Source organism: Oryx dammah, unplaced genomic scaffold, assembly GCF_014754425.2.
Source record: "Oryx dammah isolate SB20612 unplaced genomic scaffold, SCBI_Odam_1.1 HiC_scaffold_9, whole genome shotgun sequence".
Lineage (NCBI taxonomy): Eukaryota > Metazoa > Chordata > Mammalia > Artiodactyla > Bovidae > Oryx > Oryx dammah.
The window spans coordinates 20,263,859-20,289,722 of record NW_024070193.1 but is presented as its reverse complement, the minus strand read 5'-3'; the positions used below and the strand labels follow the sequence as shown (position 1 = coordinate 20,289,722).

At 41.5% G+C, this 25,864-nt stretch overlaps 1 protein-coding gene across 1 annotated transcript in view; it reads left to right on the top strand.

Annotated features, from left to right (window-relative positions):
* The first annotated feature begins 582 nt into the window (after positions 1-582).
* Positions 583-25,864, top strand: part of FHIT (fragile histidine triad diadenosine triphosphatase) — a 1,533,474-nt gene continuing 1,508,192 nt past the window's right edge. Inside the window, exon 1 of the mRNA XM_040246531.1 lies at positions 583-735. The gene's annotated coding sequence lies outside the window, so the exon portion shown is untranslated. The remainder of the gene's footprint in view (positions 736-25,864) is intronic.

Here is a 25,864-nt window from a genome sequence, read left to right as displayed (position 1 = left end):
ATAAAAAAGATAAATTATATACAATGCTTGGTTAAGGGCAAGAACTAAGGAGAAAAATAACACACAAAAAGAAGAAAGGAATGGACAAGGGGATCTGTGGTACAATTTTAGTTAAGATACCAGGGAAGGCGGACTTCACTCGTAAACTGGATCAAAGTAAGGACTGAGGGTCGCGTTCTGAGAGAAACAAAAGGCTTTAGGAATCTAAAAGATCCGGAATGAGGCGAGGAAGTGAAAGGAAATTCGGACAGACAGGAATAGTGAGCGGAGTAAGTTGAACGCATTGGGGAGGAAAGAAGGAAACAAAAATATAGCACAGCCTAAACAATGATGTTACTTTTTACATTTGGTTAAAAAAAAAAACTGTGTGAACTATGATGAAACTCTTAATGAGGAGATTCTCACCTCAGCTTCTCTTCAGAGAGGGACAGTGTTCCCGGCCCCTAAGCAGGGATTTTGTTGCTGTAGCTTTTGATTGGCCCGGTTTAGGCGCGTGCTCTGCGCCTATTGGCCCGCGGCCCTGTCCCGGGACGGGTAGCCATCTTGGGTCCCTTCCATACTGCACAGGCATCTGGGAGTTGTAGTCCCTGCTCTGTTCCGTCCAGTCGCGGGACTTTTTGCCCTCTGCTCCCGGGAACGTCAGGCAGCCACCCCCGTGGGCACAAGCCCAGGCGCTGTTCCTGCCCCGCGCTCCCTCCCTCTGCCTTTACTTCTCAGCTGCCAAGATCTTGGAAGGTAGGGGCTGTGGGCAAGCCCAAGTCGAACAGCGTTTCTGTGGCTCAGGCCCGGGTTTCCACAAGCGTCTGGTCATTACTCCGGCGGCCCAGTGGGGCGGAGTCTAACTGGGTCCTCGCAGCTAGTTGGGACGTGGTGGGGGTCTGTCCGGAGGACCTTCCCACGTCGCCGAGCCTTTACATGGCTTGTTCCTGAGCACTGGCCCTAATCCTAACCTGCCCCTCTTCTGCTGTATTTTGTAAGTGGGTAAACTGAGGCATGGGGTCACGCCAGCGGTTCCAGGGAGGCCCCAGCTCCCGGCCCTGGTGGTGTAGTTGGCACTGGTCACTTTAGATGGTTTTCAGTGTCATTGTTAAGAAGCAGGACCTTCTGCTGCAACAGATAACGGTCAGTGTTAAAACACCCAGCTCTTGGTTCCCGCGGTGGAGGGGGGTGGTTTGAACACGTGTCCAGGATAAGAGCCGAGCAGGGTACAGGGCAGGCGGTATTTTGGGAGACAGTTTTACATTTAGTATTTAAGAAACACACAAAAAATAATTCATTATAGGAGGAGAAAAATCAGTACTTTGTTGGACTTCCTTACAATCTTTTTATGGTTTAATGTATGAAAACATGTGGGGATTTTAAAGGTATGTTCATGTAAGGGAAAAAAGGTCGGTCAGTGAAACTGGAGCTGGAATTTGCAGTCTCCTCTCTAGGATCAAATTCTGCCTTTGCTGTTTGACCAGCCACTCACAGTGCATACCTAAGAAAAAAGAGCTCAACGCTCCCTGCCCAAGTGGCCTAAGGAGCTGCCAAGGAGTTGAAATGTAAATGAAGTCTTGCCTGTGAAAGCTTGCCCCTTGCAAACTTACAGCTTTATTACTGTTGGTCTCTGACAAACGTGCTGGAAACCAGCACATAAAACGGCCAGAGGTTGTTTTAGAAAGGGTCTGAAACTTGCCGGGTGCCGCATTACCGCGGGCGGCCCCAACTCGCACCTGTTAAGGTGGTGTACCTGAACTCTCCACTTTCTGACTCCATCTTCTCGCCGGCAGCCCGGACCGCGGAGGCTTCTGGGAGTTGCAGTCCCTCTTCTTGCTTCCCGGAGGGCTGGTACTCCACCTCCCAGCCTGCCGTTTGGCGTAGTGAGGTGTCTCCTGGTAGATGAAGTTTCACTTCAGCCGTTGCCTGAGCCTTGACTTGGAACTACAACTTCCACTTGGCGCTGCGTTTTTGGCTGCCAATCTTAAGCCGAGTCTATTGAGAAAGGTTTAGTAAAAATGTGTTTTTGTTGATTGTTTACGTTCTTACAAGTACTAAGTATAGGAGATTATTGTATACGCTCTTCTAAGTATATTAGGGATTATGCATGTTTGCAAATAGTGAATAATATATCTCACATTTGTAGATGAGTAAAAATACTTGGGAAGATGAATTGCGGTCACACATCTAGTAATAAAATGTAGTATCTGTCTTATAAATAGACATTATTTTTAGTTATTATAGTTTAATCTTCACAAGAGCTATATGAGAGGAACGGCCATTGGCATGTGCATTTTCCATGTTAGAAATCTAAGGCAACGAAAATTAAGCAACGTGGCGAAGTTAATTCATCTAGTGAATCAGTTCAGTTCACTTAAGTTGGTCTGTCGTGTCCGATTCTGCGACACCAGGGGACCCATGAACTGCAGCGTGCCAGGCTTCCCAATCCATCACCAACTTGCCGAACTTGCTCAAACTCATGTGCATTGAGTCGGTAATGCCATCCAACCATCTTATCCTCTGTTGTCCCCTTCTCCTCCTGCTAGTGAATAGAAGTGAATAGAAGTACCAACATTGTAACCCTGTCTTCTTGACAGTCTCTGCTTAGAAAAACGTACAGGGAGCCCATCCTTTGAGAGTATGGAATTTGGAATCTTTCCATTATACCATGTTGTCTCTGTAGTTAGACAATAAATGGTATCGCTTCATTTATCTGAGGCAAAAATCTTAGAACAGTTCCTGTCATATAGTACATGTTTCACAAATGTTAGCTATAAATAGTTTTATAATGCCCTTATTTTAGAGAACAGGTAACTGGCCCAGGTAGTAAAGCAGTTTGCCAGAGGTCACAGAGTCTGTTTGTGTCAGACATGAGACTAGACCTAAATGTCTTCTTTCCAAGTCCTGGGCTATTTTCATTCTACCAACAGTCAACTAGCAGGAACACCAGATGTGAAGCTGTTTAGATAACGGTTTCCCTCCTAATTTGTTCTTTTAGGCCACAGACCAGTACCGATTGTTGTAAAGTCTTGTTTCGTATTATTGGTCAGGTCAGTTCAGTTCAGTCGCTCAGTGGTGTCCAACTCTTTGTGACCCCAAGAATCGCAGCACACTAGGCCTCTCTGTCCAACACCAACTCCCAGAGTTTACTCATGTCCATCAAGTCAGTGATGCCATCCAGCCATCTCATCCTCTGTCGTCCCCTTCTCCTCCTGCCCCCAACCCCTCCCAGCATCAGAGTCTTTTCCAATGAGTCAACACTTTGCATGAGGGGGCCAGGTATTGGAGTTTCAGCTTCAGCATCAGTCCTTCCAATGAACACCTAGGATTGATCTCCTTTGGGATGGACTGGCTGGATCTCCTTGCAGTCCAAGGGACTCTCAAGAGTCTTCTCCAACACCACAGTTCAAAACCATCAATTCTTCGGTGCTCAGCTTTCTTCACAGTCCAACTCTCACATCCATACATGACCACTAGAAAAACCATAGGCTTGACTAGATGGACTTTGTTGGCAAAGTAATGTCTCTGCTTTTGAATATGCTATCTAGGTTGGTCATAACTTTCCTTCCAAGGAGTTCAGTTCTGTTCAGTTGCTCAGTTGTGTCCGACTCTTTGTGACCCCACGAATCGCAGCATGCCAGGCCTCCCTGTCCATCACCATCTCCCGGAGTTCACTCAGACTCACGTCCATCAAGTCAGTGATGCCATCCAGCCATCTCATCTTCTGTCGTCCCCTTCTCCTCCTGCCCCCAATCCCTCCCAGCATCAGAGTCTTTTCCAATGAGTCAACTCTTTGCATGAGGTGGACAAAGTACTGGAGTTTCAGCTTTAGCATCATTCCTTCCAAAGAAATCCCAGGGCTGATCTCCTTCAGAATGGACTGGTTGGATCTCCTTGCAGTCCAAGGGACTCTCAAGAGTCTTCTCCAACACTACAGTTCAAAAGCATCAATTCTTCGGTGCTCAGCCTTCTTCACAGTCCAACTCTCACATCCATACATGACTATTGGAAAAACCGTAGCCTTGACTAGACAGACCTTAGTCGGCAAAGTAATGTCTCTGCTTTTGAACATGCTTTCTAGGTTGGTCATAGCTTTTCTTCCAAGGAGTAAGCGTCTTTTAATTTCATGGCTGCAGTCACCATCTGCAGTGATTTTGGAGCCCCCCAAAATAAAGTCTGACACTGTTTCCACTGTTTCACCATATATTTCCCATGAAGTGATGGGACCTGATGCCATGATCTTACTTTTCTGAATGTTGAGCTTTAAGCCAACTTTTCCCCTCTCCACTTTCACTTTCATCAAGAGGCTTTTTAGTTCCTCTTCACTTTCTGCCACGAGGGTGTTGTCATCTGCATATCTGAGGTCATTGATATTTCTCCCGGCAATCTTGATTCCAGCTTGTGCTTCTTCCAGTACAGCGTATCTCATGATGTACTCTGCATAGAAGTTAAATAAGCAGGGTGACAATATACAGCCTTGACATACTCCTTTTACTATTTGGAATGAGTCTGTTGTTCCATGTCCAGTTCTAACTGTTGCTTCCTGACTTGCATATAGGTTTCTCAAGAGGCAGGTCAGGTGGTCTGGTATTCCCATCTCTTTCAGAATTTTCCACAGTTTATTGTGATCCACACAGTCAAAGGCTTTGGCATAGTCAATAAAGCAGAAATAGATGTTTTTCTGGAACTCTCTTGCTTTTTCCATGATCCAGCGGATGTTGGGAATTTGATCTCTGGTTCCACTGCCTTTTCTAAAACCAGCTTGAACATCTGGAAGTTCACGGTTCACGTATTGCTGAAGCCTAGCTTGGAGAATTTTGAGCATTACTTTACTAGCATGTGAAAGTGAAAGTGATTTCGCTCAGTCCTATCCGACTCTTTGCAAACCCATGGACTGTAGCCTACCAGGCTCCTCCCTCCATGGGATTTTCCAGGCAAGAGTACTGGAGTGGGTTACTAGCATGTGAGATGAGTGCAATTGTGCGGTAGTTTGAGCATTCTTTGGCATTGCCTTTCTTTGGGATTGGAATGAAAACGGACCTTTTCCAGTCCTGTGGCCACTGCTGAGTTTTGCAAATTTGCTGGCATATTGAATGCAGCACTTTCACAGCATCATCTTTCAGGATTTGAAATAGCTCAACTTGAATTCCATCACTTCCACTAGCTTTGTTCATAGTGATGCTTTCTAAGGCCCACTTGACTTCATATTCCAAGATGTCTGGCTCTAGGTGAGTGATCACACCATCGTGATTATCTTGGTTGTGAAGATCTTTTTGTACAGTTCTTCTGTGTATTCTTGCCACCTCTTCTTAATATCTTCTGCTTCAGTTAGGTCCCTACCATTTCTGTCCTTTATCGAGCCCATCTTTGCATGAAATGTTCCCTTGGTATCTCTAATTTTCTTGAAGAGATCTCTAGTCTTTCCCATTCTGTTGTTTTCCTCTATTTCTTTGCATTGATCACTGAGGAAGGCTTTCTTATGTCTCCTTGCTATTCTTTGGAACTCTGCATTCAGATGCTTATATCTTTCCTTTTCTCCTTGGCTTTTCACTTGTCTTCTTTTCACAGCTATTTGTAAGGCCTCCCAGACAGGCTTTTTACTTTTTTGCATTTCATTTCCATGGGGATGGTCTTGATCCCTGTCTCCTATACAATGTCATGAACCTGCGTTCATAGTTCATCAGGCACTCTGTCTATCAGATCTAGTCCGTTAAATCTATTTGTTACTTCTACTGTATAATCATAAGGGATTTGATTTAGGTCATACCTGAATGGTCTAGTGGTTTTCTCTACTTTCTTCAGTTTGAGTCTGAATTTAGCAATAAGGAGTTCATGAACAGAGCCACAGTCAGCTCCCGGGTTTGTTTTTGCTGACTGTATAGAGCTTCTCCATCTTTGGCTGCAAAGAATATAATCAATCTGATTTTGGTGTTGACCATCTGGTGAGGTCCATGTATAGAGTCTTCTCTTGTGTTGTTGGAAGAGGGTGTTTGCTATGACCAGTGTGTTCTCTTGGCAAAACTCTATTAGTCTTTGCCCTGCTTCCTTCTGCATTCCAAGGCCAAATTTGCCTGTTACCCCAGATGTTTCTTGGCTTCCTACTTTTGCATTCCAGTCCCCTATAATGAAATGTGACCCCATACCCCACGGCTTAGTTTCATTGAGTTAGACAAGGCTGTGGTCCGTGTGATCAGATTGACTAGTTTTCTGTGATTATGGTTTCAGTGTGTCTGACTTCTGATGCCCTCTCACAACACCTACCGTCTCACTTGGGTTTCTCTTACCTTGGATGTGGGGTATCTCTTCACAGCTGCTCCAGCAAAGTGCAGCCGCTGCTCCTTTCCTTGGACGAAGGGTACCTCCTCACTGCTGCCCCCCTGACCTTGAACGTGGAGTAGCTCCTCTTGGCCCTCCTTGTGCCTGCTCTTATTATTGGTAAGGTTGTAATATTTCATTAATTCAATAAATGTTTTTTGAGTATTTTTATATGCTTATCTCTCTTTAGATATAGGGCCTCATGGGTGAAAAGTAGCTAAGGGGTAGGGCTAAAATGGCCTTATAATCTAATTAACTTTTTCATTTTAAAAATCAGGGAAGTAAAAAAAATGAGGAGAGTGAGGTACATCATGTTTCACAGTCCCTCATCTCATGCCTTTGTCAGAAATATTCTTTCTGTGCAAGGAGACAGGGTTCTGCAGGCTCAGAGTCCTGTAGTAGTAGTAGCGGTGTTAGTCGTTCATTTGTGTCCGACTCTTTTCAATCCCATGGACTGTAGCCTGCCAGGCTCCTCTGTTCATGGGACTCTCCAGGAAGAATACTGGAGTAGATTGCCATTTCCTTCACCAGGGGATCTTCCCAACCCAGGGATCAAACCTGGGTCTCCTGCATTGCAGGCAGATTCTTTACTGTCTGACCATGAGGAAAGCCCCCATTGTACTATATGATGTAACCTTTTAGGCTCATGCTTTCTTTTACTTAGTTCCCTTGCCCTTGCCTTGTTCCTATAATTTTTGGTGGAATGCTTTAGGAAATGTTTCTGTGTCCTTGTCTTTTTATGTACATGCAGCTTCAGGATGTTCCTTTTGTATTTTGGGAATTTAATCTTGTTTTGGCTGTTACTCTTTTCTCTTTTGTCCTTTGAGACATGATAACAAAATATGACATTGTGTTTACATTCACATACATTTGAAATCTAATCCTTTAACACAGGTTATCATAAATGAACACATGATTTGTTTGAATTATACAAAACTTTTGTTTTAGAAGACACGTTAGTCCTTTCAGTTATGTATTCACAGATAATAAAGTAGGTGACTCTCACCTCTCATGTGTGAAAGATGGTTTCTGCATGATTAAACAATAAGTAGCAGTTTTAGAGACTTCCCTGGTGGTTCAGTGGCTGAAATTCTGTGCTCCCAAAACAGGGGGCCCGAGTTCGTCCCCTGGTCAGGGAACTAGATCTTGCATGCAACAGTTGAGATAGAAGATGCCACATGCCACAACTAAGACCATGCATAGCCAAATATTAATAAATCCATATAAAAATTAAAGCAGCAGGTTTTTTTTTGCCATTTTATTATTATTATTTTTTATTTTTTTGTATAGACAATATATTTTTTTTAATTAATTAATTAATTTATTTTTAATTTTTACTTTACAATTCTGTATTGGTTTTGGCATAGATTAACATGAATCCACCACAGGTGTACAGCAGTTTTTAAAATTACTAGCTAAACATTCCTGAGACAGTTACTATGGGACATGTTCTGCTTACCACCAGCTTTTTTCTAAATGACAGTCTGATCAATCATCTTCCAGCATACTGCTTGACCACTGGTAGACACTGAAAAAGTATTTGTGGAACTGCATTCATAAGCACCTTTGAGCTCTGTTCTCACATTTCCCCCTTGAATCTCAGTTTTCTCTTTTAATGTTGAAATGCAGCTTTGAAATATAAGCTGTAGCAGGTTGCTTTCAATGTCTACATTGCAGAGAAAAATTTCAGCCTTTGAGGTCATCCTCTGAGGGACTGTTTCTTTGGGAATGTCCAGGTCTGTGACTTCTAAGATGAGAAAGTGATTCAAATAGCAAAACACAGAGAGCAGTCTGAAGGCCTGTGATTTCAAATTCCAGCCCTGCCTCTTCAGCATGTTGTTAAACCTTTGGTTTCCTCTTCTGTAAAATAGGGATAATAAGCACTTGTATCTTATAAAGTGATGATAAAGATTAAATAAGATAGTGTGTTTAAAGCTTTGAGTATATTTTCAGGCACTCAATAGCTTGCATTCAATAGATGAATAGATCTTATTTTTGTTATTATTAATGTAAAGTTGTTTATGAAAATATATTTACTCAAGATTTAAACTAGAGGTAGATCCCTATTTGATAAAAGTGTCTCATTTGTTTTCTTAGAGTAGCAAGCTTGGCGAATACATATAAAATATGAAGTTAGGGCTTCCCTGGTGGTCTAGTGGTTGAGAATCTGCCTGCCAATGCAGGGCTCACAGGTTTGATTCCTGGTTGTTGAGGTTCCCACATGCCGCAGAGCAACTAAGCCCTGTGTGCCACAACTACTGAGCCAGTGCTCGGGAGCCCAGGAGCCACAGTTACTGAGCCCCTGCAACCACGGAAGGCCATGCGCCTACCGCCTGTGTTCCACAGCAAGAGAGGCCACCGCAGTGAGAAACCCATGCACTACAACAAAGAGTAGACCCCCCAGCCACAACTGGAGAAAGCCTGCATGCAGCGGCAAAGACCTGGAGAACCAAGAATAAATAAATCTTTAGAAAAAAAGGTGTAGTTAACTGCAACTCTTGATGACCCATCTTGTCAGCCCAGTGAAACTCTCTTGTGTAGGTAGATAGTGAAGCTTTTGGCTCTGCATTGCCTGCTGAGAGGTGCCTGATCTCTGGTTTCATCTATATATGAAATCTTGGGTTGAAAAGCGGCTGACTGTCAGTGGGGCCTGTGTCCACTTCTAGAAAGGACTGGGCCTATCTCAGGAGCCTCAGAGTTAAAGTGAAGCAGTTGTCATCTAGCTGATGAGTAAGCCCAGGGCAATGGCCATGTGGACACGGCAGTGCTGCTTTCTAAAGCTGACAACTTCAATAGTCATGAGGTTACTGACGGAAAAGGGGTTTGCTCTTTTTCTTTTTGGCCAGGCAGCATGTGGGATCTTAGTTCCCCCACTAGGCATTGAACTGACACTCCCTGCAGTGGAAATGCAGAGATTTAACCCCTGGACCACCAGGGAAGTCCCAGAAAACCAGTGATATAGGGGACAGGAAAGGAGAAACAGATGAGGATCATAGGGGATTTCCCTGGGGGTTCCGTGACTGAGATTCCACACTGTCAGTGCAAAGGGCCTGGGTTTACTCCCTGGTTTTCAGGGAATTAGATCCCACATGCCACAACTAAGAGTCCTGTATGCTGCAACTAAAGATCGTATGTGCTGCAACTAAGGCCCAGTGCAGCCAATTAAATAAATATTAAAGCACCAACAACAAATGAAGATCATAACAAGAGCAAAGAGAAGATGAATGAAGGAAACAGTCAAGGCCCTCAGTCAAGTTATCTTAATGTAATTACTGAGCACATGTATCCTGATTCTAGCTCTGTGCCAGGCACTGCACTGCTGTGTATTGGAGATACAGCCTTGAATGCTACTGATACAGAGGTGATCCTGGTTGTATATCCTAAGCAGTGAAGAACTTGAAGGGGAGAAGGAAGGAGGATAGAGTGTGTTGGGATTTGATAAGCAGAAAGGTCTCCGTGCTTGGGAAATACAAATCATTGAAAGGGAGAGATGAGGCTGCAGAGGCAGGCATGGGTGATAGTTTGCAGAGTCCAGTTACCTGTGTTGTAAAAGAATTCCAGACTTTATTCAAAGGTATTTGTGAGACCATTTACTCGAGTGGGTAGCAGTTCCCTTCTCCAGGGGATCTTCTCAACCCAGGGATCGAAGCCAGGTCTTCCTCTTTGCAGGAGGATTCTTTGCTAGCTGAGCCACCAGGGAAGCCCAAGAATACCTGAGTCGGTAGCCTATCCCTTCTCCAGGGGATCTTCCCAGCCCAGAAATGGAAGCGGGGTCTTCTGCATTGCAAGTGGATTCTTTACCAGTTGAGCTACCAGGGAAATCTTAAGGGGACAAATACAATTATTTGATTTATTTTTTAAAGTGTTTGGGTGCAGAATATATGATGAATTTGTGTGAGGTCATAGTTGATGTGAGAAAAGCAGATAGGCCTGCGTTTTTTTAACGTGCATTAGAATCTCCTGCTAATTCTAAAATGGAGAGACTGATTCAGCAGATCTGGAATGGGCCAGAAATTCAGTGTTTCTAACAGGCTGATGCTGCTGGTCCATGGACTATACTTTGAGTAGCAAGCAGGTACTTAGGAGACTCTTTAGTGTTCTAGGTGAGACATCATGGTGATTAAGAGAATGGAAGCTAGAGAGCAGAAGTCCTGGATTCTAAACTTGGTTTTATCACTCACTTGCTGTGTTTCATTGGGGAAAGTGACCTGATCTCTTTGAGCCTCAATTTCCTTATTCTCTATGAAATGAGGGGTAATAATTTCTGTTCCTTTAATCATGTTTTAAATTTTGAATGAGGTCACCCCTGGAAAGGGTTATTGTGCTTAATACAGTAATTGGCATTCAGTACATGGCAGCTTTGGTTTTGTTCTTGGTGTTACTAGTAAAAAACCACATTTTGCATCCTGCTCCATGTTTCCTTATCATGTTTTGAATGCTAGGTGAAATAGGCTTCCTTTAATTCCGCTGTTTTTGCTCATGTCTCACATGTGAAGTGCTGAACTTATTCCAATCATTTGTAAAAATTTGAGCTTTATGGGCAAAGAAGTATATTTCTTGCAGCAATTGACTCTGAATTTGATGGCAAAAAAATCTAAGCTCTTTCTAAATTTGAGGGAAAAATAAGGGAAAAGTGATTTGCTGGAGGGTTTAATACAATTTAAATTTTACATATTTTGGGTGAATTTACATGTATCCTAAGGTTTTCTTATAATGATAAATAAGAAGGAAAAGAAAAGAAAATTGAGAAACTGGTTAAGAGGTTCACAAAAGGCACTCATTGACCGTATTCTGGAACTTAAAAGACTCTGAATCATTTTGTGTTTACTAGTGTTCCTCATTATGGATTTGCTTCTTTTTATTAACAATCAGAGTTCCATTAAAATTCAGTATATTTTTCAGTTTCCAGGCTCACAGCTCTTGGAACTAAAACCCGTCATAGATAATGTTGAAGTATCAGTGCTTCCTCGTGAGGTTTAATGCATGCATATTTTAGTTGGGCACAGGCTAGAGGAGAGTATGGTCTGCAGTCATTTAATTGTTAAAGTTTGTTTTATGTGATAAGAACAAGATTTTTATTTTCTGCAAGAGGTGAAGTCTCCTTTGTGTTTCTTCAGTTAAAAAAAAAAAAAAAAAACAAACACACTGCTATTTCCCTCCACGTCCACTGCAGGACAGAACCTATTTGGTCATGTCAGTAGATGCTTGAGTGATGCCTCGAGGCTGGATTTTATGTGTGTGCTTGGAGCCCTGAGGACAGGCAGAAGAAGGGGCTAGAACCTGCTAGAATAAGATTGTTTCTCTAAACCCTGAAGTACCGTCAGTCTCTGTCCAACCTCTTCCAGGAACAAGCCTAGTGCAGGAAGAGGTAGTAGTTTTCAGGAGGTCAGGGAAAAGTGGGAGAGAGAGACAGAAACAGAAGGATACAGAGAGAGAAAGAGAAACAAATGTGGAGGGTATGGAAGGAGTAAATCAACAAGAGGATGGTTGGGAGGAGGGGGAGGGAAGGTTGTTTTTCAGTTTTTCATTCCACAAATATGTACGTAGATGGTGCCTCTGAGGTTGTGCTGGGCACAGCTTACATGGCTCTACACACAGAGAGGCCTGATTAATGTGAAGCGTTGATACCTTCATCAACAGGGAAGTGATGCTGGGGCTACAAAAACAACAGGTGGCTCCCAGTTGCTGGGTTCTGTCAGCTGAGGGGATAAAAGCAAGGCCAGTAGACAGCAGCCACAGATAAATCTGCAGCTGAGGCCCTCTCTTGGCCTCTGTCTGCAGGACAGAACACTTCCTCTAAGCTACCACATCCTCTCATCTCTTGAACTTCCAACAAGGCAACAGACCAAGGTCTCCCTGGCCCAGAGGAATTAGCTCTGTTTGGCTTTCTAGGGCAGATGAAACAGCTGAGTCCAACCCTTGTGTGTCAGGGCCTTCCTGGGATTATATGCAAGCGTGGTTGGGCCAGAAGCTTCTGCACTTCTAGCTAAGCTCCCAGGTGCTGCACATGTGGAACCATGGGTCCCACTTGGAATAGCAGTGTTCTAGATCCTTATAGCTTCCACTGTGTTGCCATACTATTTTTTTTAAGTTGAAATAGAGTTGATTTACAATGTTAGGTTTATTTCTGCTCTACAGCAAAGTGATTCAGATATATATATATATAGTGTCCGACTGTTTGTGACCCTATGGACTGTAACCTACCAGACTCCTCTGTCCATGGGATTCTCCAGGCAAGAATACTGGAGTGGATTGCCATTCCCTTCTTCAGGGGATCTTCCTAACCCAGGGATTGAACTTGTGTCTCTTAGGTCTCCTGCATTAGCAATCAGATTCTTTACCATTAGCACCACCTGGGAAGTAGGTAAAATGTATCAATATTTATATATATAAATATTACATTCTTCAGTTCAGTCAGTCTCTGAGTCGTGTCTGACTCTTCTCAACCCCACGGACTGCAGCATGCCAGGCTTCCCTGTCCATCACCAACTCCCAGAACTTACTCAAACTCATGTCCATTGAGTCAGTGATGCCATCTAACCATCTCATCCTCTGTCGTCCCCTTCTCCTCCCACCTTCAATCTTTCCCAGCATCAGGGTCTTTCCAACGAGTCAGTTCTTCACATCAGGTGGCCAGAGTATTGGCGTTTCAGCTTCAGCATCAGTCCTTCCAGTGAATATTCAGGACTGATTTCCTTTAGGATGGACTGGTTGGATCTCCTTGCAGTCCAAGGGACTCTCAAGAGTCTTCTCCAACACCACAGTTCAAAAGCATCAGTTCTTCGGTGCTCAGATTTCTTTATAGTCCAACTCTCACATCCATACATGACTACTGGGAAAACAATAGCTTTGATCGGATGGACCCCTGTTGGCAAAGTAATGTCTCTGCTTTTTAATATGCTGTCTAGGTTGGTCATAGCTTTTCTTCCAAGGAGCAAGTGTCTTTTAATTTCATGGCTGCAGTCAGCATCTTCAGTGATTTTGAAGCCTCCCAAAATAAAGTCTGTTACTGTTTCCACTGTTTCCCATCTGTTTGTCATGAAGTGATGGGACCAGATGCCATGATCTTAGTTTTCTGAATGTTGAGTTTTAAGCCAACTTTTTCACTTTTCTCTTTTACTTTCATCAAGAGACTCTTTAGTTCTTCTTCACTTTCTCCCATAAGGGTGGTGTCATCTGCATATCTGAGGTTATTGATATTTCTCCTGGCAATCTTCATTCCAGCTTGTTCTTCATCCAGCCCAGCATTTCTCATGATGTACTCTGCATGTAAGTTAAATAAGTTAAATTACATTCTTATATATATATTTATATTATATTTTTTTGTATTTTTTTCATTATGGTTTATCACAGAATATTGAATATAGTCCCCCATGCTATACAGTAGGACCTTGCTGTCTATCCATTCTATATATAATAGTTGCATTTGCTAACCCCAAACTCCCACTCCATTCCTTTCCCACATCCCCTCCCCCTTGACAACCACAAGTCTGTTCTCAATGTTTATGAGTGCTTCTATTTCAGGAAAGTTCATTTATATCATATTTTAAATTCCACATGTAAGTGATATTATCTATTTGTCTTTCTGACTTACTTCACTTAGTGGCCAGATCCATCCATACTGCTGCAAATAACAGTGTTTCATTCTTTTTTTTATGGCTGAGTAGTATTTCATTGCCAGAGAAGGCAATGGCACCCCACTCCAGTACTCTTGCCTGGAAAATCCCACGGATGGAGGAATCTGGTGGGCTGTAGTCCATGGGGTCACGAAGAGTCGGACACGACTGAGCAACTTCACTTTCACTTTTCACTTTCATGCACTGGGGAAGAAAATGGCAACCCACTCCAGTGTTCTTGCCTGGAGAATCCCAGGGATGGCAGAGCCTGGTGGGCTGCCATCTATGGGGTTGCACACAGTTGGAGACGACTAAAGTGACTTAGCAGCAGCAGCAGTATTCCATTACATATATGCCCCACATGTTTATCCACTCATCTGTCAATTAACACTTATATTGTTTCTTTGTTTTGGCTGTTGTGCACAGTACTGCTGTGAACACAGGGGTGCGTGTATCTTTTTAAATTATAGTTTTATTTGGATATATGCCCAAGAGTGGAATTATTGGATTGTATTGTGACTCTATTTTTAGCTTTTTAAGGATTCTCCCTACTGTTCTTAATAGTGGCTGCACCAATTTACATTCCCACTAACAATGTAGGAGAGTTCTTTTTTCTCCACACCCTCTTTGGCATTTATTATTTATAGACTTTTTGATGATTGCCATTTGGTCAGTGTGAGGTGATACCTCATTTTAGTTTTAATTTGCATTTCTCTAATAATTAGGAGTGCTGAACATCTTTTCATGTGCCTGTTGGCCATCTGTATATGTCTTCTTTGAAGGAATATCCTCTTAAACTTTTTTATAGCTTTCGTTTCAACTCAATTTTTGATCAGTGCCTCTCTTCCCTCTCAACTGTAAGCTCCATGAAGGCACGAGTCGTGGCTATTTTGCTGATGCTGCCTCCTCAGCAAGTGGCCCCTGTGCAGGGTATGTGGTCCGTGTCAGGTCCTTGGGCTTCCCAGGTGGTGCTAGTGTTAAAGAACCTGCCTGCCAATGCAGAAGATGTAAGAGACCTGGGTTTAATCCTGGGTCAGGAAGATCCCCTGGAGGAGGGTGTGGAAACCCACTCCAGTACTCTTGCCTGGAGAATCCTCTGGACAGAGGAGCCTGGTGGGCTGCAGCCCATAGGGTCACAAAAAGTCGGACACGAGTGAAGCAACTAGCACACACGCACACCAGGTCCCTAATTTGGAGTTCAGTGTTGTACTTTGCACTGAACCACATTCCTTTTGGCCATCCTCTATTCCTTCTCTGGTTAGCCAAGTCCTAGTTGCATGGGGAGTATCAGTTCTGTTCAGTGGCTCAGTCGTGTCCAACTCTTTGTGAGCCCATGGACTGCAGCACGCCAGGCTTCCCTGTCCATCACCAACCCCTGGAACTTACTCAAACTCATGTCCATTGAGTCAGTGATGCCATCCAACCATCTCATCCTCTGTTGTCCCCTTCTCCTCCCACCTTCAGTCTTTCCCAGCATCAGGGTCTTTTCCAGTGAGTCAGTTCTTCCCATCAGGTGGCCCGAGTATTGGAGTTTCAGCTTCAGCATCAATCCTTCCCATGAATATTCAGGACTGATTTCCTTTAGGATGGACTGGTTGGATCTCCTTGCAGTCCAAGGGACTCTCAAGAGCCTTCTCCAACACCATAGTTACAAAGCATCAGTTCTTTGGTGCTCAGCTTTCTTTATGATCCATCTCTCACATCCATACATGACTACTGGAAAAACCATAGCTTTGATCGGATGGACCTTTGTCGACAAAGTAATGTCTCTGCTTTTTAGTATGCTATCTAGGTTGGTCATAGCTTTTCTTCTAAGGAGAAAATGTCTTTTAATTTCGTGGTTGCAGTCAGCATATGCAGTGATTTTGGAGCCCCCTAAAATAAAGTCTGTCACTGTTTTCATTGTTTCTGCATATATTTGCCATCAAATGATGAGACTGGCTGCCATGATCTTCGTTTTTTGAATGTTGAGTTTTAAGCTAGCTTTTTTACTCTCCTCTTTCACTTTCATCAAGACAATATACAGCCTTGACGTACTCCTTTCCCAATTTGGAACCAGTCCATTGTTCCATGTCCGACTCTAACTGTTGCTTTTTGACCTGCATACAGATTTCTCAGGAGGCAGGTCAGGTGGTCTGGTATTGCCATATGTTTAAGAATTTTCCACAGTTTGTTTTGATCCACACAGTCAAAGGCTTTGGTGTAGTCAATAAGGCAAAAGTAGTTGTTTTTCTGGAACTCTCTTGCTTTTTCTGTGATCCAACAGATGTTGGCAATTTGATCTCTGGTCCTCTGCCTTTTCTAAACCTAGCTTGAATTCTGGAAGTTCTCGGTTCGTGTACTATTGGACCCTGGCTTGGAGAATTTTGAGCATTACTTTGCTAGCATAATTGCAGTTGTGCAGTAGTTTGAACATTCTTCGGCATTGCCTTTCTTTGGAATTGGAATGAAAACTGACCTTTTCCAGTCCTATGGCCACTGCTGAGTTTTCCAAATGTGCTGGCATATTGAGTGCAGCACTTTCACAGCATCATCTTTCAGAATTTGAAATAGCTCAACTGGAATTCCATCATCTCCACTAGCTTTGTTCGTAGTGATGCTTCCTAAGGCCCACTTGACTTTGCATTCCAGGATGTCTGGCTCTAGGTGAGTGATCATACCATCATAGTTATCTGTGTCATTGAGATCTTTTTTCTATAGTTCTTCTGTGTATTCTTGCCAACTCTTCTTAATGTCTTCTGCTTCTCTTAGGTCTATACCATTTCTGTCCTTTATTGTGCTCATCTTTGCATGAAATGTTCCCTTGGTATCTCTAATTTTCTTGAAGAGATCTCTATAGTCTTTCCTGTTCTGTTGTTTTCCTCTATTTCTTTGCATTGATGACTGAGGAAGGCTTTCTTATCTCTTCTTGCTATTGTTTGGAACTCTATTAGGATGGGTATATCTTTCCTTTTCTCCTTTGCCTTTCACTTCTCTTCTTTTCTCAACTATTTGTAAGATCTCATCAGACAACCATTTTGCCTTTTTGCATTTCTTCTTCTTGGGGATGGTCTTGATCATTTTTTCGTGTACAATGTCACAAACCTTCGTCCATAGTTCTTCAGGCACTCTGTCTTATCAGATCTAATCCCTTGAATCTATTTGTCACTTCCACTGCATAATCATAAGGGATTTGATTTAGGTCATACCAGAATGCGGAGTATAGTAAGTAAAATCTACAGCAGTCTCAGACCTAAGTTCTTCTTATCATTTCTCTGAATGTGTACAGAAATTCATTTCCTCTCCTTATTGGAGATCACACCTTGTATATTGCGTTAATATTGTCTCTTTTCCCTCTTGAGAAAGTTTGCTCCCCGAGGGCAGCGACCTCATTGGTCCTATCCCCTGGCCCACGGTAGACAGTTTTGGCTCCTCATTACCATCAAGATCTGAAAGTCTGGGTCATGCTGTGGCTGCTGCTCCAGACAGATGGGTCATTGATGTTGTGCAGATAATAGGAATTGTCAAATGCTGGGGAGTCAAGGAGGGGCTTATAGGGAGGGAGTATGGAGAGGAGACTACTGTCTGGTTCTGAACGCTGACTGCTGGCTTTGCTTCTCATTAGCTGTGTAATCGTGAGCAAAGTACTCAACCTCTCTGAGTCTCGTTTTTCTGTAAAACAAAGATGATAATACTACGTAACTCTTAAGAGTTTTTGTGAGGATTCAGTGAGATGTGTTGATATAAAAACTGCCTTGCACAGTGCCTGATGGGTAGTCAGCACTCAATAAATTGCCTGTGGGCACTGTCATTAAATCTAGAATTTTGCTCTGTCTACTTCCTGGCAAGTAGTTATCCTAGTTTTCACTTTGAAGGTCATAGCTAGATGTTTCTCATTTTATTGTGTTTTCGGGGGAAGTCTCATATTTGGCAATGAAATAAATGGAGAGGCTAGCGGTTCTGGCCATATAAAGTTTACCGGAAATGTTGGTAAACAACTCTCCAGAATTCAGCACACACACAAAAAAATGCTGGTTGATGTTCAATACAAAGAACTGTAAGTTAGAAAACACATCTACCATGCTGTAATATTTAAATGCCTTCTCACTTAAGAAGTGAGACACTTAAGATTCTCATTAGCCCAACATCAGAAAAATGATAAATATTAATATTTGTCATCAAAGGAAAGCTTAGAAATCAAAGCAGAGCAAATAACTGTTGTATTTCAAGGATTACATAATCCTGAATGAATTTTAATTCAGCACCTCCAAAAGTCTCTTTTTAAGATTTCTGTGTAAGGCAGTTTGTTTTTATCCAGTACACAAGCTAGGAAAGATGTGCATTTAGTCAGAAAAAATTCAGGGGATTTGCTGATTCAAAGACCTGGGCTTTGTTGTATTTTATGTCTGTAAGGGAGACCCAGATACGCCTGAGCCAATCCTTCTCCATTGATCTTTATCTATTTTAGGAGAAGCATGTTGGGAAGTTGGCTCTGGGTAGATTATGGAAGGGCACCAGGGTGCCTCCTGGCTTTGCTTCTCTACTCTATCTAGTTCTGAATGTGCCAGGATCATGTACATCATCCCACATGGTCAGGAGGGAGCAGAGGGACAGATGACAGACTGGTGCCATCACCCTGCAGCTGTCAGGGTCCCCCCTTCGTGCTTTCAGTGTCTGAGATTGGCTGACTCAGCGTGAGAGAGCCTCATCACGTCACCACAAAAACACAGTCCTGGTGGAGGTTAGGAGACCTGGGTTTTAGTTCTGGCTCTTTCACTGCCTTATGCAAGTTCTGTCCTCTCTCTCTGGGCCTCCCTTTCCACACCTTTCAAGTGAGGGACTTGGATCTGATAATTCTGAAGTCCTGGGCTCTCCAATATCCTGTGACCAGGTGGAGAGCTTCAGGGATCTGATAAGCCTTCCCGCTACTCTCTGCCAAGGGGCATTTGCCTGGCGAGGCACTCTTTGGGGCCAGATAGACCTACATCTTGCCTTAGCTAATTTACTTAAGTACTCAGTTTTCTCATCCACTAAATGGAAATAGTACAAGGTTGTTGTAAATAGGAGATGATTGTGAAAGGATTCAGTGCTGAGGAATTTAATGATGCTGCTGTTTTAATGTTATTATTATGTTATTATGTTGTTACTGTAATTATTATGTTTATATCTTGACTCAGCACTTTCCTGTCTCTTTATGATTCAGTTTTTTCTTTATAAAAAATAGAGATAATAAGAGAATCTATCTTATTGATTAATTGTGAGGGTTAAATGAGATAATACATGAAAACACATGGGATGCTTCCTGGTATAAAATACCAGATACACAGTAGCAGTTATTTTAGCTATCATTTTTTAAAAAATTAGTTGTAATATCTTAAAAAAAGAACTAGATAAGAAAAGGTGATTGGGGGTAATTACCTTCTCTAATACACATGCTGAAGCACATTTCCTAGTTGTCTAAAAGATTCCATGTTTTCCCTAAGCATCTCATTTATCATAGGGAACAGTAAATAATGTCAAAACTGTACTTAGAAGTAAGCTATATATATCCAACATGAGCTCTTAAACCTGGATGCTGTAGTCTCTTTAACATCAAATGTTCCATATACATACACAGGAAACAAAAGCACTAATTGGAAAAGATATCTACATTCCCATGTTCATAGCAGCATAATGTATAATAGCCAAGATATGGAAACAACCAAAGTGGCCACTGGTGGATGAATAGACAAAGAAATTTTGGTATTATAATACAATGGAATATTATTCAGCCATAAAAAATGAAGAAATGCTACCACTTCTGATACGTTAATGGATCTTGAAGGCATTATATGAAGTGAAATAAAGTCAGACAAAGACAAATCCTGTATGATCTCATTTACATGTGGAATGTTAAAAAAAGAAAAAAAGGAAGGCTGCACCCCTCCCCCACTGCAAACCTACACAAACTCACAGGAAAAGATCAGATTTGTCGTTATCAAAGGTAAAAACTTCAATTGTACGATAAATATTAGGGTTATAATGTAGAACATGATGATTATAGTTGGCAGAGCTCTATGGTATATGGGAAGGTTTTTAATAGAATAGTCACTAAGTTCTCATCACAGGGAGAAATTTGTTTTTTTTTTTCTTTTTATTGTATTTTTATGAGATGATGGATGCTAACTAAATCTACTTATGGTTATCATTTCACAGTAGATGTAAATCAAACCACCATGCTGTATACCTTAAATTCATACAGGGATACATATCAATTATTTCTCAATAAAACTGGGAACAAAGGTAATATAGATACAGTGGAGAAATGGAGAAATAGAAGACTAAAATAGTGGAATGTGATACTTCTGGGATGAGAGCTGGAAAGTCAGAAGAAATGAAGCAAGAGATTTTTTTCCCCCCTAAAGTCTATGTATTTCCATTTGAGCTAAACTATTTAAACTATTAATTAATAAGAATTATTTTGCTAAAAGTGAAAAACAAAAAAACTAATGTTCCATGTCCATAATGTATGTCCACATATGGATGACATATATTAGTTAGAAGAGACCTTATTTTTTATCAGGTTACTATGGGCCAGACCCTAAACTAAGCCCTTGTGGGGATTCTCTCATTTCATCCTCACAGCAACTCTAGGGAATAGATACTCTTCTCTATTTTTTACAGATGAGAAAACTGAAACAGAGAGGTTAAATATATGCTTCAGGACACCCAGCTGGCAAGTGGTAGTGCTGACACGTGGACCCATGTCACTTGACATGGGAGAGAGCTTGAGCTCTACCAGTCCTCAGCTAGTCAAGAGGTCAAACCTGCCGGATGGCTACTCTTTCTGTATTAATGAAGTCTGATGGACCAAGACAAGGATATAAATGGACTTGCTTTTTACCGATGACATAGCAGATTAATATTCATTCTTATTGTTTCCAGGATCATTCCATTTCATGTAAGGGGATGAATTTCAATATGAAATAGACTTATTTAAGGAAACATCAATATTTTTCTCAAATTGGCAGCATCAAAACTATATTTATGGAATTAAAACATATTGCATTTATATAATGCAAATTCACTTGGAAACAAGATTTCTTTATCTCTTTCTGTAGCTTAGCTTGCAGCTGTTGGCATCAGTCTATTTTTAAAACACAAAAATAAGTTGTTTCTTGTTAAATCCTTTGGATCTGCAGACAAATGCTAGACAGAGTTACTGTCGATGAGGCCAGCATCTTGGTCAGAGGGCCCAGGTTACTCTATCAGAAGGTGCTATTTGAAAACAAACAAACAAAAAAAACTTTTCTTGCCAACTGCATAAGAAAATTAATTCATTTTCGAAAATAAAAAAAAAGACAAAAATGCTCAAAAAATAAAGTAATATTGGCATTTTGTCCCCTTATGATAGCACTATCAATATTTTAATGAATACCCTTTCCATCTTTTTTTATTGCATATGTGTATTTTTTCTGTTAGTTTTCTAAATTGGAATCACAGGTTATATATTGTTGTGTTATCTGTTTACTCATCAGTGTAGCGTGATGTTCATTTTCCTATGTCAGTAATGATTGTGAAGTACTCTTTCTGTTAGAACCTGCAACTTACCCTAATTGTTTAACAGTAGGTTTCCCCACCTCTGCTTCCAATATATGTTTGTTGTTGTTGTTTAGTCACGAAGTTGTGTCTGCCTCTTTACAACTCCATGGACTGTAGCCCACCAGGCTCCCTCTGTCCTTGGGATTCTCCAGGCAAGAATACTGGAGTGGGTTGCCATTTCCTCCTGCAGGGGACCTTCCTGATACAGGGATTAAACCCACGTGTCAATTGGCAGGCATGATTTTTTAATCACTGGGCCATCTGAGAAGCTCTCTGATGTATGTTAGTGAAGAATATTTGCGTATATTTGTAGTCACATCTATGATTCTTTACTTAGGATATATTCTCAGAATTGGAAATGCTGAGTTATATGGTAAGCTGTAGGAGTAACTTTGGTTTTGCTTCACTGCAGGCAGTGCTCCCTTGTGCACCTAGAATCCCCACTAACAGCATCTCCTGGGCTCCATTTCCCAGGAACCTCAGAGAAAAAACTACAGAGCAGGAAGCTGGTGGGACATTAATAACATCAGTCTTCAGATTCTACTCATGGATCAAAATAAACAGCCTTAACATATCTTGTATTTAATATTTTAACTGTCAGCTCCGAATTCTTTCAGCTGCAAGTAACAGAAAACTTGACTTATGGTGGCTTTAAAAAGTAGGGAATTATTTCTTCCACATAATAAGAAATTTGGGGGGCTTCTGTGATGGTTCAGTGGCTAAGACTATTTGCAATGCAGGAGGACTGGGTTCAATCCCTGATCAGGGAGCTAGATCCCACATGGTGCAACCAGGTGTTCTCACGTGCCGCAGCTAAAGATCCCTCCTGCCACAACTAAGACCCAGTGTAGCCAAATGAAAAAAAAAAAAATATATATATATATAAATAAATATATATAAATAAAAGAAATTTGGAGAAGGCAATGGCAACCCACTCCAGTACTCTTGCCTGGAAAATCCCGTGGATGGAGGAGCCTGGTGGGCTGCAGTCCATGGGGTCGCTAAGAGTTGGACATGACTGAGTGACTTCACTTTCACTTTTCACTTTCATGCATTGGAGAAGGAAATGGCAATCCACTCCAGTACTCTTGCCTGGAGAACCCCAGGGACGGGGGAGCCTGGTGGGCTGCCGTCTATGGGGCCGCACAGAGTCGGACATGACTGAAGTGACTTAGCAGACTTAGCAGCAGAAAAGAAATTTAGAAATGTGTGGTGGCTGTGGCTTTAGTGCAGCAGCTCAGAGATGTTAAGTAGAGTGTGTCTGCAGTATTCTTGGTCTTTTCTAAATGGTCACAAGATGGCTGTGGGTGAGGCAGGTATCATGTTTGTGTTCTGGGAGTCAGGGAATGGGTGTGAGACAGATGAATGAGACACATTTTTGATTCTGTGAGTTGTTAGCCTGATTTTAGAAAGTGGTGCTTTTTTCTCTTTTTGCAGAAATAATATATATTCACTATAGAAAATATATCTCACCTATAATCTTACCATCCAAAGGTAATCACTGCTGTCATTTTGGTGTTTATCTTTCTAGTTTAGTTAAAAATGCACAAAAAATGGGATTTTTAAATTTATGTACTGCCTCATAACTGGCTTTTAAAATCGGCATCTATCTCACTGCCTTGCACTGGGTAGATGGTTTAAAGATTTCACTGGAAATTCTATGAATAATTTAAAAAATACACTATGTATATTATTTTTCTGTATCTCTGAGTAGTCTTTACAGTCTGTATTTTATAGTATAATTTTTAACAGCTGCATATCCCACATTTGTTTGAATGTTTGGTGATTTATTTCACTGAATTGCTATTATTTTACATGTAGATTTGAAAAAAAATTTAACTGTGACAAATAATATGCATTGAACATCTGTGTGCGTGTATGTGTACACAAATCTTATATCCTTAGATGAATTCCTTTCAGAAGTGAAATCAGTGGGCCCAAGGAAATGCCAATTTTATGGTCCTTGATTTATATTATCAAACTGCCCTCTTCAAATGGACTATTTTACTTACTACCAGCAACATGAGTTGTTATAACCTTGTTTTACTTTCTTATTTTTAATAGACATTTTTTTTTGAGTTGGTAGTATATTTGTCTGATTCAAAAACCTAAATAAAAGGCATAAAGTGAAATTTTACTCTTGTTCCTGTCCCCATACTCTCATGTCAGCCCCCATTTCTCTTACATGTTAACCACTGACTAGGTGTTTTTGCATCCTTTCAGTATTTTTTAATGCATTCAGGCAAATATGTATATAAATTATTTCCCTTCCTTTCTTACACAAAAAATAGCACACCGTTCTGTATCTTGCTTTATTTGGTTTGACTGCTGTCTAATGTTCCATTATGTGAATATTCTATAGTTTTATTTGTCTGTTCTCCTGTCTAGGTGTATTTGAAACCTGTGTCTTTTTAGGGAAACCAGGCCCAAGCGAACCATTTTATTCTGGCTCTGCAGCTAGACCAGAAATAGGAGTAAGCAGCTTTATCTGAATTTCCTAAACCTACTGCCTGGCTAGCTGCACATTTTGACTTAGCCTCCCAGGTGTAGTTGGCAGTGTCTGAAATATTCTTATCTAAGAGGGGAGGGAATTGTGCAGGTAGGTTTATCCTCTTTGAAGAATTGCTGGTTTGTCCTTCTCTCCTAGTTGTGATTGTGAGATATTTTCATGTTTTAGTTTGGGTAAAGAATAACCCCTCCATTCTCATCCAAGGGATGATGGCTCCTATAGGAAATTATGTCCTATGTTGCTTTGTAATGAATTCATTGTTACAGAAGGCCAGATGTATTATATGCTCCCTTGAGAGGCTCTAGGGAAGAATCCTTCCTTGCCTCTTCCTGCTTCAGATGGCTCTGAGCATCCTTTGGCTTGTGGCTCCATAACAAATGTCCTTCACTTGCCCTTCTCTGTATCTTCTCTCCTCTTCTGTATCAAATCTCTGTCTTTCTCTTACAAGAACACCAGTCATTATTCTTAGGGCCCACTCAGATAATCCAGAATGACCTCATGTCAAGATTCGTAACTCCATCTGCAAAAATCCTTTTTCTGAAATGGGTAACACTTGCAGGCTCCAGAGATTTGATGGAGATGTATCTTTGGGGGGCTACCATTTAGCTCATAACAGGCTTTGAGTCTAGGGCTCTGATTCCAGAATCTGTGCTCTTCCTTGCTAGATCATATCCTGTGAAATGCTGCAGAGAAAGTCCATTTTCTATTCCACGTGGTGGTAAAGGACTAAGGCTTATTCCTTCAGTGTTGTTTCTTCATTGCATTGTACAGAGGAAGTGCTCAGTAAAATGAAATGGCTTTAATCACTGAATTTCCATAGAAGTTATGGAAGCAGTTTTCATATCTCTTACTGCTTTTCTCCAGGCTGAATATTCCCCAGGTACTTCAGTTGTTCCTTATGTGAAGTTCAGAAGCCCCACTGTTCCGGTTGCCATCCTGTAGGTACTTTCTGATTTGGTCAGTCTTCTTCTTCATGACTTCTAGACTGAACTCTTGGTAAGATGTAAGTAATGGGGTAGAATTGAACTGAACTGAAGTTGCTCAGTCGTGTCCGACTCTTTGCAACCCCATGGACTGTAGCCTACCACGCTCCTGTGTCCATGTGATTTTCCAGCCGAGTACTGGACTGGGTTGCCATTTCCTTCTCCAGAGGATCTTCCTGACCCAGGGATTGAACCCAGGTCTCCTGCATAGTAGGCAGACGCTTTACTGTCTGAGCCACTAGGGAAGTCCAGTGGGGTAGAAAGGGACTATTAATTCTCATGGTTTGTACTCCATATTTTTTAAAGTACTTCTAGGTTGTATTTACTTTAGAGTAGGTGCTAAAGGTCATTTCTGGTAGTTAATAGCCAAAGACAAAGAAAAAAACACAGGAAAACTCTGCCATACTAGTAGACTTACTAAGTCATTGAGTTTTTAGGGCCAAGTACAGCCTCAGTTATGCTAACACAAATTTTATTGATTTTGGATTCTGGGGATGGATTTTGAATTTGGAAGGAGAAATGGTCCAAATGTCACATTCTGGGGTTTAGTAGAAAGGGTAAGCATTGCTTCTCTCCATTCCATTTTGTTCAATCCATGGAAAACGGTTGTATTTTTTAACAGATGTGAGCGATGATCCAGTATAATTTTTGCAAGAATGAATCAGAATTTTCATGACCAAGTGTTAGAGAAGAGAGTTTTTTCTTCTCAGTTTCTACCCGTTGTGGCCTGAAGTTGGTAAGAGTGTTTTTTTTAAATCCCATTTACCAACTACTTGTGTTAATTTTCATGTGCTTGTACCCTGGACAAATTTATGCTCGATGTTGTATGTGCTGCAAGTTTCACTGCTGTCAAAACATGTTTTTAAAAATAACCCCTGGGTTTTAACCAAGACAAACTAGAT